This window comes from Pezoporus occidentalis, unplaced genomic scaffold (genome assembly GCF_034315485.1).
Source record: "Pezoporus occidentalis ecotype Australia unplaced genomic scaffold, CSIRO_AGI_Poc_V1 ctg52, whole genome shotgun sequence".
NCBI lineage: Eukaryota > Metazoa > Chordata > Aves > Psittaciformes > Psittacidae > Pezoporus > Pezoporus occidentalis.
The window spans coordinates 3,821,306-3,838,169 of NW_026915858.1; the positions used below are offsets into that span (position 1 = coordinate 3,821,306).

Genomic DNA, 16,864 nt, shown 5'->3' on the forward strand with positions numbered 1-16,864 from the left:
CAAGGGAATGGCAGAGGGCGTCTGGGGCTCATTGCTGGGACATCAGCTGTGGGGTGAGAGCTCACCCTGGCCCCGGCTGTGGGGGAACCCCAGCTGATGCCTGCCCCAGAGGTGGCATCTGTGGCTCCAGAGGGGCATCCCAGCACGCTGCGTGGTTCAGTTGTGATTTGGCAGCTGTGGTTTTGCACTGGGGACATTGCAGGGGATGATTCAGAGCCACCCAGCTGGTGCAGGCAGGTGGGAGCAGGGATGAGGGATGCACCGCGATCCAGGTTGGCACGGCAATGCCAGTGGAATGGTACACTGGACCACCATGATGCCCCAGAGGTACTGTGGGAAAGTGATGTGGGGCTGGTTCTTCTTGTGCTGGCTCAGGATTTGCATCAATCCCCCCAGGCCTCACGGAGCCCCTGGAAGTGGTGGCTGCAGCCCGGTGATTGTGGATCATCCCCAAGCATTTGTGCCAGATGTGAGCAGAGCTGTAGGCTTGGGCAATATGTCTGCGCCTGCTGCCCTCCCTGCAGGTATGATGCTACTTAGCAGGACTTTGTGTAGTTTCGGGAAGGGAAGGATGAGGCAAGACGGAGAAGAGGAAATGCAATTTTTTCCCTGTATTTTGATTTTTTTGCTGGTGCAGGCACAGCCTCATGGGGTCACCATTCATTTCAGCAGTCCAGGCAGCTGCACACAGCAGATTCGGTGACTGCACACTGTGGTCCAGTGGTGTGTGTGGCTGATGCAAAGCTTGGAAAGTAATAAACACAAGCTTCCCCGAGCGGGGCACGTCTGTTATTGTGTGCACACTGTAATTCAGGAACTAGCAGATGTCTGAGATTTCTGCCCAGCCTGACAGAGACACGAGAAGGGAACTGGTTCAGGGTCTGTGCACAGCTGTGCTGGTCAGATGACTCTGTCAGCTGAACCTGTCCCCAAACTGGACCTGATTTATCATAGCAGGGACTCTGACCTTTGTTTGGTCACAAAAATACCATCTTGGAAAGCTCTCTGAAGGCTTTATAAAGAAGGAGAGTGGTGGCAATAATAGTTCGTGGGCGCTTCTTCGAAGGACCCTTTGCCTGCCAGCGGAGATGCGCAGCCCTCTCCTTCACTTGCCTCTCACCAGGGCTGGTCAGGGACAGTCACAAAAGACACTTTCAAGGTGCCTGGCTCACGGGATGGTTGACATTTCTGCTTGCATTTGCCTGGGGTGACAGGACATTGCTCTGGCTGGTGGTCTTGTTCCCTCCTTCAGGCAAATGGTGCAGCTCTGCCTGCAGTGTGAATGCCTCAGATCCACAGCCTGCCCCAGGCTGTTTGGTGGCCAGGGCAACATGAGTTGGCAGCTGCCATTGGATCCTGTGCCATGACCTCAGCCCAGGCTGAGCAAGAAGGGCTATGCTTCTCATCGTTAGAGCCTCCTTGCTTGGAACTTAAAACCTGGGCTCGAGCTCTGCTCTCACGTGGGGTGGCCAGAGGCTGCCTGAAGATGGCTCTGCAGCTTGGTGTGGCCAGGACTCGACCGCATCTCCAAACATAGCTGAAAAAGAGAACTAGAGAGGCCTGTGGCTTTCCTTTCAACCTCATGTGCCGTGGCTGGGCACATCATGCTGCAGACGTTGCAGCCACAGCAGAGCAGTTGAAGTGCTCAATCGCAGAGACTGAAGCCATGTAGGCAGACAGGGCTCTGGGGTGCCCTTCCTATGCTTTGGTGAGACCGTGGAACAAAGCAGCCCGGGCTGCTCCTGTTGGCTGTGAACATGTGAGAGTGTTTTCTTCTAACTGGAAGTGCTGCGTAGCAGGGTTACATATTCACCAGCACTCCTTTCCTCTCAAAGTCCAGAGGGCGATTGTCTTTGCCCATTGTAAAGTGATGGGGACTTTCTGTTTGCAGGAAGAAGGGAGCACAAGTTGGTGGCTAAAACTCCGGAGTGGCAACCTGCAGATATGAGCTCCATTAACCCGTGGGCACTGCCGTGCTCAGTCTTGATTACCAGTAGCTCTTAATTCCTTCCTTTTTCTTTCTCCAAAAAGCACTGATGAAGGTGGTGAACGAATCCTGAAAGATGCTGCTGTCAACGGGACCGCAGCAGCAGCCTTGCAGAGAAGGCTGACCTTGTGCAACACTTAACCTGTAAAACTGTTCCACGAAGGCGGGTGCATAAGGAGGAGGGTATTTGTAACTGTGGCCCTGAGGGAATCCTAGAGACTCCTGCCAAATATGACTTGGTTCAAGACCTTTTCGGCAACCTTCAGTGTTAAGTTTCATAGCTAAGCAATAAAGTTTCATAGCTTAACTTTAAGCAAGCGACACAAAACACACCTTGGAGCAGCAGGCAGAATGCCGCTGAGTTACACGGGTGACTATAAGGAAATCAGGAGAGCAGGGTATGGAAGGACAAGAAGAATGCGCCAAAGTCAGTGATCACATAATTTGTTTGCCGTGAGTCATGGTCTTCTACTTTCTCGCATTCCCCTCCGCCTCCTGCACAACAGCATACTGTCTAGGTCTCTGCGGTGTTTCGTGGAACAACCGTGTCTCCCTCCTGGCTTTCCGGGACTGCCCTGGTGATCCTGCAACTCGACAATGCCTGCAGTATCGTTTCATGAACCCGCCTGAGTTTTAATGCTTCAGTGATATTTACCTAAGTCCTGTGGCTGCACTGAGTCAAAAATTGCTCCTTTTACCAAGAGGAGCCTGATGGAAAAGGTGTTTCATCAAAGGAACAAAAGTTTGGGAAGAGGGGAAAAGTCAAATGAGTGCAAACACTGATCAAAGCTGCTCTCTTGCTCAAAACGAGTACTAAGAAAACTTGCTCAGTGGGTCACGATGAGCTCATTCAGTCTACTCGATTACTGGAAAAATCCTCCACTTTGAGAACTCCGTATGTGTCTGTGTTGAGTCAGAGCCTGGCACAGCAGCTTCAGTACACATTTTTGTTATAAAAAAAAGTCCCTTTTGTCTTTTGCAACCCCCCTGAACACTTTCTGTGTTTCATGGTTTTTTACATAGAAAATGTGGGCACTGTAGTGTTATGTTTCACCTGGAAGGTGATATCTTTGGGCCTAGGGTGGGTCCATCTTCCTACCTGCAACACTTGAGCACTGTGCATCCTTTTGTTTGCCATCCAACTGCCTTTTATTTATGTATATACAAATAACGGCGTATGCAAAGGTTGCAAGTGCTTGTGTGCAGGAATCGCACGTTGAAAAGGCTGCTGAAAGCATAGCGAGACTTTTCTACTGAGCTGCTTGGGGTATTTTCAATGCAAGGCTGGCAGCTACTGTGTGCTGCCTCCAGCCTGCAGCATGGGAGCCTCAGAGAAAACGATGTGTTCGGCGAGACTAAGAAAACACGGTCACAGACACTACAGAGCTGTGCTGGGATGGACACAGCAGTTGTGGGGAGGGGTCATGCTCAAATACGCTATTTTAAGCAAAATCTGAGATGAGGATGTGTTCTTAGCCACAGGAAGAGTGTTGTCTTAGTCAGAACGGTTAATCATGCAGCATGAAGAGAAGTGCGTACTGTAATGCTCATGGTGTCTGTTTCCAACAGCTTTTTTCCTCCTCTGAAATGACTTTCATATATTTTGGTGCTGCTCATTCACAATATGGTAGCATCTGCACTCTGGCTGTGTTGATGGAAAGCTGGAGGTTCTCCGGGTGGTATGAGCCATGCTTCTGTCACTGAGTTAAGCTCCATGTGCCTCTTCTCAGGAGTCAGGCAGACAGAGAGAAAGGGGGGGGGGGTGTTGGAAAAATGTCCTGCTGACGTCAATGAAGACCACACTGTGCTGGATAATATTACTGTGTACCTCAACCACCCACTCCCTTTTATTTACTAGAAACTAGGCAAGCTGTTTTGAAACCCATCGCTTCCAGCGTGTTTGCACTGTTCTCCCTTGACCAAAGGCTATTAATTGTCAGGAGCTTGAAAGCTACCTGATTCCTTGTTCAAAGCACTGAAGCAGAGGGGATTTCCATGAGTAATAATTTCAGTCTGTGCCTGTGCAGTGCACCGTAGGCTAGAGTAAATTGATCCAGCTGCTTGCAAGACTAGATGGAAAAGTGCCCGGGGGGGGGCTGGGAGCACATCACCAGATGGAGCTGGATGCTGTTGTCATCACATGGGGCTCCCCAGCTGCTGGGCATGCTCGAGCTCGACTTCCACCATGAGCAGGGCGCGCGCAGCCTTCCTGTCTGCGCTGACTTGCAGCGCAAGGCGAATTCGCCAGCACATGTTGCAACGTCTTCCCTTCTAATAAAGAGGATAATTTTAGATTAGCCAGAACTGTCACCTCTCCCCACTACCTCCCTTCGCCTCCCTGCTCACCGTCCTTATCATGCTGACCCCAGTGTTTTGCTCAGCAGCAACCTTCCCTGTGACAGAGAATATAAAAGCTTCCGAGAAGCCAGCAACCTCTACAAATAATAAAAATTGGCAGGATTAACCTGTAACCCGAGGCGACGAAAACACGGATTCCACTAGCCAGATGGCAGAGTTCAAAGATCCACTCACTTCCTGGCGGAGGTTGCACAAGTTAATTTTTATCCTTGTTAAAAAGAAATAAGAAGTGAAAACATAGCAATAAAACATGTGCTGCTTGCTATCTCTGGTTCTAATCACATTTATTTTATCCCTCTGAGTTTCGTTATTAGGGATGTTAGGAAAATACATTCCTTCTCTCTTCTGGAGATGTTTAAATCATGCTTGGGTTTGTTGGTTTTTTTTGTCATTTTGCCGTGGTGTTTGTATGATCAATTCCAATTGAGTCTATTGGAAGAAGAGCACTATGTAGGAGGAATGAATTAGCATAGCAGGAATGCAGTTCACTGTATCTTTGTAGTTAACAATTCAATTAGAGTTGCAGGGAAAAGAGATGGCACCCGAACTCTGTGACTGCTTCCTTTGGGAGAGCCTGGGGCTGGCAGTGTGACAGTGGTTGCTCAGTGCAAGCTGTGCAAGAGGGTCTGGGGATTATCTGAGCCTGAGCTCTCTGGCAGGCTCATGGAGGGAGAGATCCCCACCACAAATGATGTGCAAAGCCATTAAATGGGGTTGCCATGGCACAGACCGCACAGTGCTGGGGCAGGGGTGGCAGGGAAAGGCATCTCCCAAGTGCTGGCACTGTGTGCTGAGGAGAAGTGGGGCAGGGAGGCTTTCCCTCCCAGCTGCAGAGCAGTTTGCTTGGCAGCAGAAAGTAATTTTATGGGATGTGGTTTATCCAGGGAATGGCAGGAACAGGACTAGCGCAGGGATGTCCCGCTTCATGCCCCATGGCAGGGCTGGCCTGCCAGCACTTTTCACAAACAGCGAATACAACCACGCTCTTTACCTTTCCTATTAGTCCCCTCTAACAAAACAAACATGTGCACAGCATTGCACCATGGGGACCTTACTGTACCCCTGCTGAATCAGCAGTAGTAAATTTACCGGAGGGAGGGGATCAGGGTGTATCAATCTGAGAGCTGCTCTCAATTCTTTCTCTGGGCTTGACCACACAACTTTCTTCCCAAGCTGAGCGTTAACTGCGACAAGAAAGGGCTGTGAAGTGTGAGGCTTAGATAAGTGCCTGTGTGCATTGCTATCATGCGGCTGTCATGAAGTGTACACGAAGGTAAACAGCTCAGCCTGCAGACTGCAGAAGCCGGGGTGGAAGAATAAAGTTCATGGGTTGTTTTGTGATGGTTTGTCCTGCCTCGCTGGCTGTGCCATTAGTGAAAACAGAAGTTGAGCTCCTGGCAGGGTTTTGGAGCAGGCTGCAGGTACCCTTCAGGAGAGCAGCACTGGGAGTTCCAGGCAGGGAGCTCATGATTAATTTTGCAGGCATTTATTGTGCAATGCGAGATGGCCACCGGCCAGCTCAGAAGTTAAGCCAGAGGATGACTGTCAAATGAAACTGTTACGTTTGGCAGATCTTTCCAAAGCTGCTGTGCAAAACAGGCGTCCTGAAGCTGATTTCTGGATTTTCCAAACCTTCTGTACAACATATTCTTGTATGGCAGCCTCCTCCGTGCTCCCCTTTTCGGCAGAAGAATTAGATTTGACTTGCAGGCTGCATGGATTTCAGGTCATGATTTGTAGTACAGGCAGCCCTCTCCATGCCTTACATTTACCAGCAAATCTCTCCTTCTTGTAATTCCTCCTTTAAGGATCTTACAAGGAGCCAGCTCTCCTTCACTTGGCTTTCTGAAAACAAACCTGGGTTTTCTTTGAAAAGCCTTTTCAGCCCAGATGAAGGTGAGGAGGAGATGAAAAGGCTGGTGGTGCGAAACGAGCCCTGCCTGTGCAAGCAGATTGCGATAGAAACTTCCCTCTTGTGTGCCTTACCCCAAGCTAAGGTCAGTCAGTTAACTCTGTTTGGACACCGTCTGGCATGAATACTTCAACGATAAAGCTTAATGTGTAACCGAGGGCCTTTTTTTCTACTGTGTCAGCAGTTGGCAAGACGATACTGTAAATAAGGCTTCCTATGAGTAAATAGATATGTGTGGAGAGGGGAGGAGAGCACTGCAGTAAGCAGTTTTGAAATTCAAGCCAGCGTTGCTTCAAGTGATAAGGTTATTTGAGTAACCTGCAAACCATACGGATGCACAGGTTTCAAAAACAGGAAAGCATCTTGTTTAAAAACCTTCTGAGGCAACCCGAGGGCTTAGAAAAGAAACTGGCTTTGCGGTTAAGTGATTGTACTTCCTTACTGATATCAGCATCGGGGCGGTGCAAGGCCTGTCGGGACGGCGGTGCTGCGGAGCAGCTGTGAAGCCCATGTTTGCACCCGGCCAAGGGGCTTTCTGGAGGGATGAGAAATCTCAAAGTTTCCCTTTTCGTTTCCTCTTTGGGTGAGCCGGGAGGTTTTTTTTGTCACTCTCTTTTTCGGCAATGTAGTAAGAAATAAGTAAATAATCCAAGTGGGCTGACACCCTCAGAACACACATCCCTGGCTCCCTTTGGAGGCGACCCTGCCGCGGGCTGTGCCAGGCTTGGTGCTGGTGCCGTGCTGGACGCTGGTGTTGCTAGCCCAGCACCCACATAGGTGTGCCTTTGGGGGAGCAGAGCACAGTGCCTTCCTGAAGGGTTTTGCTGTGAACATGGCAGAATTTGCTGATGTTTTTGGAAAGCCTGGTGGCTACGTTTCTCCATAGATAAACCAAAGCCACATACTCTCTGTTTGACCTTTGTTTTGGATTAAGAAAATCAGCCCATGAGATCTGAAGCAAAGTTTCCACAGGAGAGAGAAGGGCATATGCCTGGGCGCACATGACTATCGATGCACACATGACTTGCTGAACACAGTGTGACCTCCTGCTTGCATTGGCAGCACGCTCCTCAGGGATTTACAGAGCTGGTACCTAGAAAACACAGGTCTGTCTCACCTGAAATGACATAGCTGGCAGCTCCAACTGTGTTCCAGTTCCAATATTATTTACTAAACGGGAGTCAAAGCACAAAGGTGGGATATGGGCAATATCTGTCCCAGCGTACGTGGTTTCCAGCGGAGGTTGTGCTTGTTCCCATTGGATTTGGGTACGTGCTTTGACTGTTATTTGAGCACCTGGGGACGAGCAGAGACCCGAGTGGGTCCCTTCCCAGAGGCATGGCTCTTGTGGAAGTGAGGGGATATTTCACTCCCACCCCGGCCTCTCCTCCCTACCCATTTTACCTTCCGGTATGTCCACCTCAGCTGGTTTCCTCACCAGTGGTAGCTGTGGTGCCAGCCACAGTGGAGTTAGAGCAGACGTGGCTTTGGCCCATCAGGTCCTGCGTTTTGATTGCTCTTCAACTGAAATGTCAATGGCTTCTCTGTCAACTTACAGCAAAGATGTTTGAAAAACTTTAGGAAATTAATGTAACTCGACTTGGAGCAAAGTTTTTTGGCTGGAAATTCAGCCTCCAGCCAACAGAGCAGTCTTCTGCCAACTCATTGCCTTGGCCCTAGAAGCAAGCAATGAAAAGAGAGAAAAAAAAGAAAGAAAAAAAGATTCCCCTCCATTGCCCCTTAGTTTTAATTGTGTTTTTTGGTAAGCCTCATAAATCCTGCCCAAATCACGTCATCAAGCCACAGGGAAACTGAAACCTTGCCCAAGGCAGGAGCCAGCAGAGCTGTTCAAGCCAGAAGGGTTATATTCAGGGACAAGCTCAGTGCGCTGAGATCTTGTTTTGAATGGGAATGTGCTCCTCCGAGTGAGAGAGGCACCTGGGTGCGGGAGAAGATCCTGCCTTTTTCCTCTTTGGATGTCAGAAAAGCTACAAGAGGAAGAGTGGCACGAGTGGAGACAAAGCAGATATCCTCACTGCACCCTGAGTGCCTTTCAAGTGGTTTTCCTCTTGCACTGCAGTGAGGGGGAGCAGGAAGGGAGGGACGGGGACTCGCACCAAATGCCTGTCCAAGCACTTTATGTTTTCCTTTGGGCACTAGACAGACAGAAGAATGAGGGTTGAAAAATAAAGTGTCTAAACTGAACTCCTGAGGGTTTTCTTCCCCTCCTGTCTTGTGGTGCTTTGTTAAACATGTTCTGCATGTAACTCCCAGCCAGGAAAGGAAAAAGAGTTTCAGCTTGGAGGCAGAGCCTCCTTGCTGCCTCTGGTGTGGTCCCTCGGATGCAGCTTTACCAGATGAGGGGTGGGTGATGCTCAGCTGGGCGATCCATGGCATCTCCTCAGAGGAAACCGGGGCCTCCACAGCCCTGGCCGGACAAGCCAAAACATCGCCTTCAGTACTTCATGGGAGGGGTGTGTGTGAAAGGGTCTGCAAGATTTTGGCAAGTGCGTTTTTTGGCTTTGAAAGAAGGGTGTCACCTCCCTTTGCCTCTGGGGCAGGCAGCCCTGAAGGGCTTCCACAGCCCCTCCCACTCCGGAAAGGATAAAGCTAACAGCAGCAGGCTTTGATGGGGGCTGAGCTATCGTCAGCAGTGTTTAGTCACCCAGCTGCAGCAGGAGCTGAAAATGTTTGCTTATTTTTCTTTTCCTTTTTCTTTTCCTCCCTGGCCTTGCACAGTGAAATGTGCAAAAGCAGCAGGGGATGAGGCTCCCCCCTGCCAAGCGTCGAGTCGAGCCCCCTCATCTCTGCAGAGTCCCTCAGAGTCCCTGCACCCTGACCTTTGCCTTCAGCTGGGCTTCTTTCAGTCATCGCTATTTTGACTGCGTTTGTGCTGCGGAGGAATGCAGGTGTTTCCTCTGTTCCCACCAGCTTGTCCGTGCTCTGGCTTCTGACAGGCCGGGGAGGCTGCTCATGCGTGTCCTGTCACGCTCAAGGAGGCATTTGAGGAAAATGTGGATGCAGTTCAGGCACATGACCAGGGAAACGATGCATTTGCATGCACTTGCATGTAAGTGTAATTCAGGCAGGCAACGTGCCGAGCTTGCTTGAAAATCTGGCCCGTGTTTTTCCATTTGTGGGTTAGGGTTTTTTTAAAGTTAAGAAAAGGCAAACAACTTGTTCCTCCATTTGATCTGTAATAACCTGAGCTGATTCCCTTGGAAAGCTTATTTATTCTCCTTGGCTGCTGAAGTGGATGCTGAATTTTGAGCATCCTGTGAGGAGATGGTGTGCATATGGGGTTCTTTGTTGCCGAAGCTTTTGTTGGACGATTATGAGACTCATTTATATAGCTGTTTATGTATTAAAATTGTTGGGTTGCCTGGAGCTACGGATAAGCGCTCCTTGTTTGACATATCTCTAAATAAATATAGAGACATATTATTAATGGATACAGCTTTAAAAGCAAACACCCAGAGATGCACTTACAATAAGGGGAGGAAAAACCAAGGTTACATCATGCTGTTAGAAGCCAATTGCTTTGTTTTCTAAAATGTTTCTCTGTAGGACACTGATGATTTTTTGACTCATTCAGCATTTGAGCATCCAAAAGTCCCATGGTTGTTCCAAAATTCTTTCAACAGCATCCCAAATGGCATTAACAGACGGTTACAGTGTTTTACTGTCCAGCATATCCTTTTTCCCCGATGGATTCATGTTTGATTGGGAGGTTTGGGGAGGAATACTTTTGTATTTCTGGACAACTCCGTCCCTGCTGAGGGAGGAATCAGCATTCTGGGGCTTTACAGACCTCATCATTTTGCAGTCTCAAGATGAGCGGCGGTCCCTGGGCTTGTTCACGTGTGTGAGTGGAAGTGCACTTATGGATGAGTGCCGTGGGTTGTCAGAAGATGGAAGCCTATTGCTCCCACTGTCATGCTGCTAATGCTTTAGGTGCCTAGCTATGGCTGGCTCAGGGAAACATCTACATGCATAGCTGGTTCCCTAGCTGGCAATTACCAACTGCCTTGTGCATTCTCTGCTGCACCCCTTCTCTGGAGAGCCATGTTCCTGTCACTGTGCTGCCTCCTCCTCCCCATTCCCAGCCAGCTCAGGCCTGGAGCCAGAAGCTCCCACCTGGCTCTTGCTCATCTTATGGCCCTGCTGTTTACTCCTCAGTATCACCAGGAACTTCTTGTTATTTGTTTTGGACCCGAAGGGCACAGGTTAGAGCAGGGTTGTGACCGAGGACGAGTTTTCCTGCCTCCTGCAGGGAGCTGAACCAGGGGTTCAGGACTGCAGGTCAGGTTGAAAGCTGACAGCTGGTGGCCCTCTGCTCCCACTGCAGAAAACTGATGCTTCTGCTACTATCCACACCCTGAGCCAACAACCTGCAGTTGTGGATAGAGGAACCACAGCCAGGCACCTCTTCCAGGGCCAGACACCTCCCTGCTCAGACCACCCAAACCCATGTGATGACATCTGGGACATAGGAGTGAAAAGCGCCTGCCCATCGTCCTCGTGGAGCTGCAGCAATGCTCCCAGGGCTGCGGGTGTATCCTGCCTTGGTAAGTTCTATGGCCGTACCTCCGTGCACACTTCAGCGATGCTGCTGTGCCAACCAAAGCCTACACCCAAACCTGGCTGAAGGCTGTAGTTTTTGTAGTCACAGAGTAGCCTTCCACATATGCTTGCTGTGCCCCAGGGGCTGGCTGGGACCCTGAGCCCTCCTATGGCACCCGGGGCTGGAGCACAGCTGTGTACAGGGATGCTAATGCTGGCCCAAGGGGCAATATGGCTGGATGAGACCCCTCCTGCTCCTGACCAGCTCTGGTCTCAGTCATTGCTGATCACCCAGTTAAAGAATAAGTACTCTGTGCTTGGAAACCACTGAAGGAGCAGCTTGGCCAGGTGAAGCAGCAGGACCCCTCAGCATGGGTGTGCAGGAGGCGTGCTAGCTCTTTAAGCCCTCAGAGGGGGCTATGAGGCTCCTTGGGGCTCCTCTGGCTCCTTCCTGGGATACACAAGCCCCCAGGCTGAGGGCTGGCAGCCCTCCAGAGGGTGAAAGTGGGGCAGGCCTTGTTATTCCCTGTTTAACTGGCCCCTTCAAGTGGCTGGCCTCTTTCCTATGCGGTTATTTTTACAGCGATCTCATCTGTAGGTGGGTGAATTGTTCTCTTCCTCGCCTGGCGCTGCTCCTGCAGGCTAGGAGCGGCTTGGCTGGGGTGCTCCTGTTTGTTTGCTTTAGGGATGTGGTGTGCATTCACCCACTGTGGGGCGGGTGCAGTCACGGCAGCTGGTGTGCCTCTGACCCCTGCAGCAGCCACTTTGGGAGCCTGGTGTTCACAAGAGCTCCTCAGACCCCTCCTGTCTTCTGGAAATGTGTCCCTTGCATTGCCCAGGCAGCTGGCACAAGCAGGGATGGCTTCCCAGCCTGACTCTCATCTCTGCGAATAGCCTCTGTGAGAGATGCAGACGTCCAGCTGCAGAAGAGCCACTGACCCAGCTGAACACGGGCATCCCCCTGCGGGCATCCCTGGCAGGGGGGGATGCTCTGTTTTGCTGGATGAAAGTCGCCGATCCTGTTCCCACCACCCTTGAAGCAGTGACAGGGTGTCCAAGCAGTGGCTTCTGCCTTGGAGCTAGGAATCCCATGAGCTAGGGACCACACAGAGGTGTAACACACGGCAGAATCATAGAATCATAGGATGGTTTGGGTTGGAAGGGACCTTAAGATCATTTAGTTCCAACACCCCCCCCCGTGAAAGGGAAAGAAGGGAAGAGTGAGAGAAGGCAAAACTTTAACAAGCTCAGCCCAGTTATGGTGCTGGATGTGCAGCATTGACCCAAATCTTACCCCCCTTTTGCTTGCCTGTGTTGCAGGGGTGTGGTGAGGTGGCAAAGGGGGCTGGCCGGGGCACTCATGGGCTGGATGGGAGGTGTGTATGCAAATTGGCCTCTGCTCAGCTGCTGCTTAGATTCAAACAAACTGAGCCTGGCGGGAGGGCACGACACCTCCGGCAGCAGAATCATATGGTATCAAGCTGAATCTATTTAACTTCTGTTTAACTTGCAGGCTTCCACTACATGGAGGAGCTTCGGGAAGTGATGAAGGAGACAGAAGTGTTGGAAAATATGGAGGGAGGGAGAGAGTAAAAGGGCAGGCTGGGGTGATCAAAATCCAGCCAAGAAAGTTTCCAAAGCAGCAAACCAGAGATGGATAAAGAACTGTCAGTGAGTCAGGGGGAAGGAATGGCAGCATTGTCTCTTGTCAAAGCAAAGAATCTGTAATGGAAGAAGATGAAGTGCCAGGGAACTAATATCCCTCTGCAGCAATTGTCTGATCCCTCCTTTCCCCTCCAAAAAAGCAAGTCGCTGCTGGCTAGCTAACAAGTAAAAGAACCCAGTCCAAAACCTAATCTAGTCTCCTGTGCCAATAAGCGCATCTGTCGGTGTGTCAGTGTTGATCCTCCTTCAGTACATGCCACATGCTCGTTTCTTTACACAAGATGGGCTGGAAGGGCCATTAACTAGATTAGAAATTCTAAAGCACAATTAAAAAACATGCTGCTTCTTTGCTTTAATCGTCTCTCCTTTAGCTTCCAGGCTTCTTTTCTCCCCGGCCTGACAGAGTCTATGTTGTGTGGTGGTGATAGGGTATCATTACAGAACCGGGGCTTGTTTCTGAACTGTGTAGCGTCATGCATTACCTTGGCAGCAACCCGCAGGTCCATGAAGCTCTCCAAAAAAGGAGTAACCCCTCCAACTGGCAGAACAATAGCTGCATTTACCACCTGTGGGGAGAAGATTTGAGCATTGAAGCTGCGCAGCCAAGGAGCGAGATGGTGACTCACGAAATCCCTTTCTGTTAGCTTTACTCTCCAGAGTTACCCAGACAAAAAAGAATAGAAGGAAAGGAAACATTTGGTCTATCTATTCACAGTGCAGCTATACGTCTGTAGACCTACGGCAGCTGGAGGTGCATGGGAAGGCAGGGGATTGAAAGGTTACTATCTGTAGCGCTCCGCAAGGCAGGATTCACACCCTAGCAGCCTATATGAGGATGGCTGCATCTGCCCCATTCATATGCAGAACATTTCTCCAGGGAGAGTAGCGACACTGCAGAAAATGCTGTGATATGGGTCATGCTTTTGCTCCTCCTGCTCTCCTCCCGCACCTGGGCTGGGGATGTGGACTCTCTCCGTCCTGCTTCAAGCAAAGGATGTTCAGGCAGACCCTGCCCTGCTTCTGCAAAGCAGAAAGAGTGGCTCTCACCTGCCTGGCTGGTACCTGCACCCCAAGGGCAAGGTGAGGAGCAGCACCTTGGAGCATTCCTGATGTCCTAAGCAACATCTGGTAACACAGGGCGGATTGCAGCCTGTTTTCTGAGATGGGGAATTGCTGCTTAATTGCTACTGTGTTTTACAAATGCAGTGGGAATTTTACAGAGGACATAACATATTCTAAAATGAGGGGTTTTTATTCCTTGGGTAAGTGTTTTCCTCATGCAGAACCGCATTTATTACTCTTATTAATGGCCTCACGGGTGCCTGTGCTAGTTCCAAGTCTTTATAGTTGCTATCATTATACAATTTTGAAGGTACAGACCAGATTCTGGCCTACCCACACTAAAAACAGTAGAGTTCAGGGATTCGATTTTTCACAGCTTTGGGCATCAGGATATTTTAGCATTCTCTCCTGTGCTTATTGTGCTGAAAGCTCTCATCATCGCTGCCTATATAATATAGCAGGAAACACTCCCCTGTTGGAGAAAATTAGACATTATAATTGCCCTGTTAATCCCTAAGGGATTTTAGAAATGAATGCTAAAGTGTCCTACTATTTCTATAGGACTCTATTTGATTATCCTTTTTAAATGCTGCAAGATTTTTCCATATGGTTATGTTTAGGATGCATTATGGAGGCCTTTCATCTTCTTCCGAAGCACAGGATGAAATATGGGTCACTGCTAGAATAAAGCAGTGAGGTTTTGTGATCCTGTAGTCTGCTGCATCTGATATGATAAGCCCTGTGCTGCTAGAGAAGGCATCAACCTTTTGGGAACTAAATGGCTTGGTGGGGTTGCTTTAAAATTGGAGCTACACCTATTTGATACTTTTTTGGATGAAAGAACAAGATCTTTCATTCTCCTTACTATGGAGTGCCAGCCAGGTTTAAAATTAATATCAACCAGTGTTGAAGAGGGAAGGAAATGAGAGAAACATTTCTTCCCCAGAAACAGCCCTGCTTTCCTGCCTTTTCCATAAGCGCATAGACGTCTGTCAATTTTGGCACCAGAAAACATTAAAAATAAGGAGTTTTTTAAATACCAGGAATTCTTATGCACCTTTAAATGTCGCCCAAAAGGAATGCAGAGGCTGTAAAATGGACAAAAAGAGAACTGAGCCAGTCAAACAGTTAACGTGCTTCTGCAGAGAGCACTTACTGCTGCTTAACAAAACATCTGAAATATCCCGGGTGTTCTTGGAGAAGGCTAGAACGAGGTGAAAGGCAATGCCTTATGGGTCCAGGAGCCTGGAAACTGAGGAGACGCCGGGAGTTGAAGAGCAGGGCTTTAGTTTCCTGCTGTCCCAAATTCACTCCAGCTCCCCAGCAGATTCCAGGAGTCTGGGATAGCTGATGCAAGATGCCTGTGGTCTTTTTTGCTAGAAATACTGAGTACCTATCCTAGTTACTGATTTGGAGCACAATAAACTGTGGTAAATCAGGCTCTTGGCGCTCAGAATACAGACGTTTGAAATGAGCAGAGGCTCTCTCAAGAGGTATTTTTCCTAGCTATAAAGAGGGGGAATAGTTACGTTACAAGAGGGAAGGTTAAATCATGGAGATTTTTTGTAAACTGCCTTGAAGCTTTGGAGAGGAAGCCATTATAGGAGCACAATTTGCTCTTTATTTTGTATTTTATTTATTGCCTCATTTTCAAATAATGAAATTCTGAGCATACCTCCTCACTGGCTGCTGAAAAATAAGGGAATGCAGGAGGATTCTTAATGACACTAATAAACCCAGCTGAGCACTTCGCCAACAAATTCTTTTTATTGCAAAAATACCATTTTATTAATACAAATGGTCTTTATAGGATTGCATTGATTGCCACGCAGTTTTGTTTAGAAAAATATACAGACCGAATTATATTCGTTTGAAATGTTCCTTTTTTATATGGTCGGAACAGATCACTTCAGCCCAGAATTTCATTTTGTAATGACTTTATGGTTTGGACAGTCTAATTTATATTCCATAATCAAAACATAAAGAATTAAAGTGACATGATTTTATTGAAAGTGCAATGTATTCATGTAGGATATGGTTTTATGTGAGTGAGAACTTCACTTAGAGTTAAAAATGCAAATATACTGGTAGTCCAGTCTGCAGCCTTGCTGCCCTTCTCCACTAGAGAATCATAGAATAGTTAGGGTTGGAAAGGACCTTAAGATCATCTAGTTCCAGGCCCCCGCCCCCCCCCGCCGTAGAAGAGATGGAAAGCTCGCTGGAGTGTCCAGAACAACCCTCTTTGCTTCTTCTATTCAATCCTGCTTTTTCTTAACACCTTTCTTGTCTAAAAGATAGCATGGTTTCAACCTCAGGTTATTTTCTTCGTGCTGCAGTACATAGATTTTTTCCCTCCTCTTGCTGTGTGGAGATTATGGCCATGTGTGATGGGGGATCATTCATCCATTCAGCCAGCAGTGGTTTTGGGGTGAAAATCCATCTCTTTTGCTCCTCTCTGCCACAGGCCTCCCTCTGCCTTGCTGTGCTGAGCTTGATGGTGCTCTGCGTTTTGATCTCCGCACACTGTTCAGCCTGGTGGACACTGTGGGTGTCCACCGGTCATTTTCTTCCTTCATCCCCTTTGGCAGTATGATGCTGGCAAGACACATTAATTGCTATGCTTCTTAGGGGGTTTTGCCTGCTGATGTGATGTTGTCATTGGGGTTTGACTGGTCTCTGCCCTGTTGATGAAAGATGCTAATCGTGATGTGCAGTGAGTCCCATGAAACATAAAGAACACTCCTGCCTTATTTTGGGGGAGAGGGATGTGGAAACATCCGCCCTTGGCAGCCACCAGGAACAGAACAGGAAAAGGGATGGGAAAGGTGGGACATGAATTCTGTTAATCGACAAGCGTTGGAGGTGATGTGATGCTCTGAACGGTCAGAGCCCAGGCAGAGCCCTGTGCAGTGTGCACAATACGTGGTGTACTCACTGCTGAAGCTGCTGCCGCTCTGTGCTTTTCCAGGAAAAGTGGAACGTATGAGTCTCTGCAAAATGTGCATTCTGTTAGGCATTGTCTGGAGCGGCTTTTTGGGGAGCTCGGGAGCTCTCTGTGCATTAGCTGGAACAACTCCTCCTCTGCGTGTACGCTCGGTTCCTGCGCTCCTCTGGACCACTCCCTCCCATTTGGCTCTTAGCATTTCCAGCCTTCAAAATGTTCAAATAACCCAGTTTATCCTCACAGGACCTCTAAGGGAGGGATGGAAGAATGGGTAAACCCTTAGTTTGCCACTTGGGAAGCTGAAAAATAGTCCCTCATCCCTAATCTGCAGTAAGACTTCGGTGTGCCACGCTGCAAGCGCATGTCTGTACAT

General features: G+C 49.0%; 1 long non-coding RNA gene across 2 annotated transcripts; it reads left to right on the forward strand.

Moving 5' to 3' along the window:
* Positions 1 to 3,180: 3,180 nt before the first annotated feature.
* Positions 3,181 to 15,559, forward strand: LOC134173442 (uncharacterized). 2 transcript variants are annotated; one of them, XR_009968251.1, is made up of 2 exons: positions 3,181 to 6,342; positions 12,334 to 15,559. It is a non-coding gene; the product is annotated as an uncharacterized LOC134173442 (long non-coding RNA). The 2 variants fall into 2 exon arrangements; XR_009968252.1 differs by lacking the exon at positions 3,181 to 6,342 and adding an exon at positions 7,099 to 7,451.
* Positions 15,560 to 16,864: the final 1,305 nt, after the last annotated feature.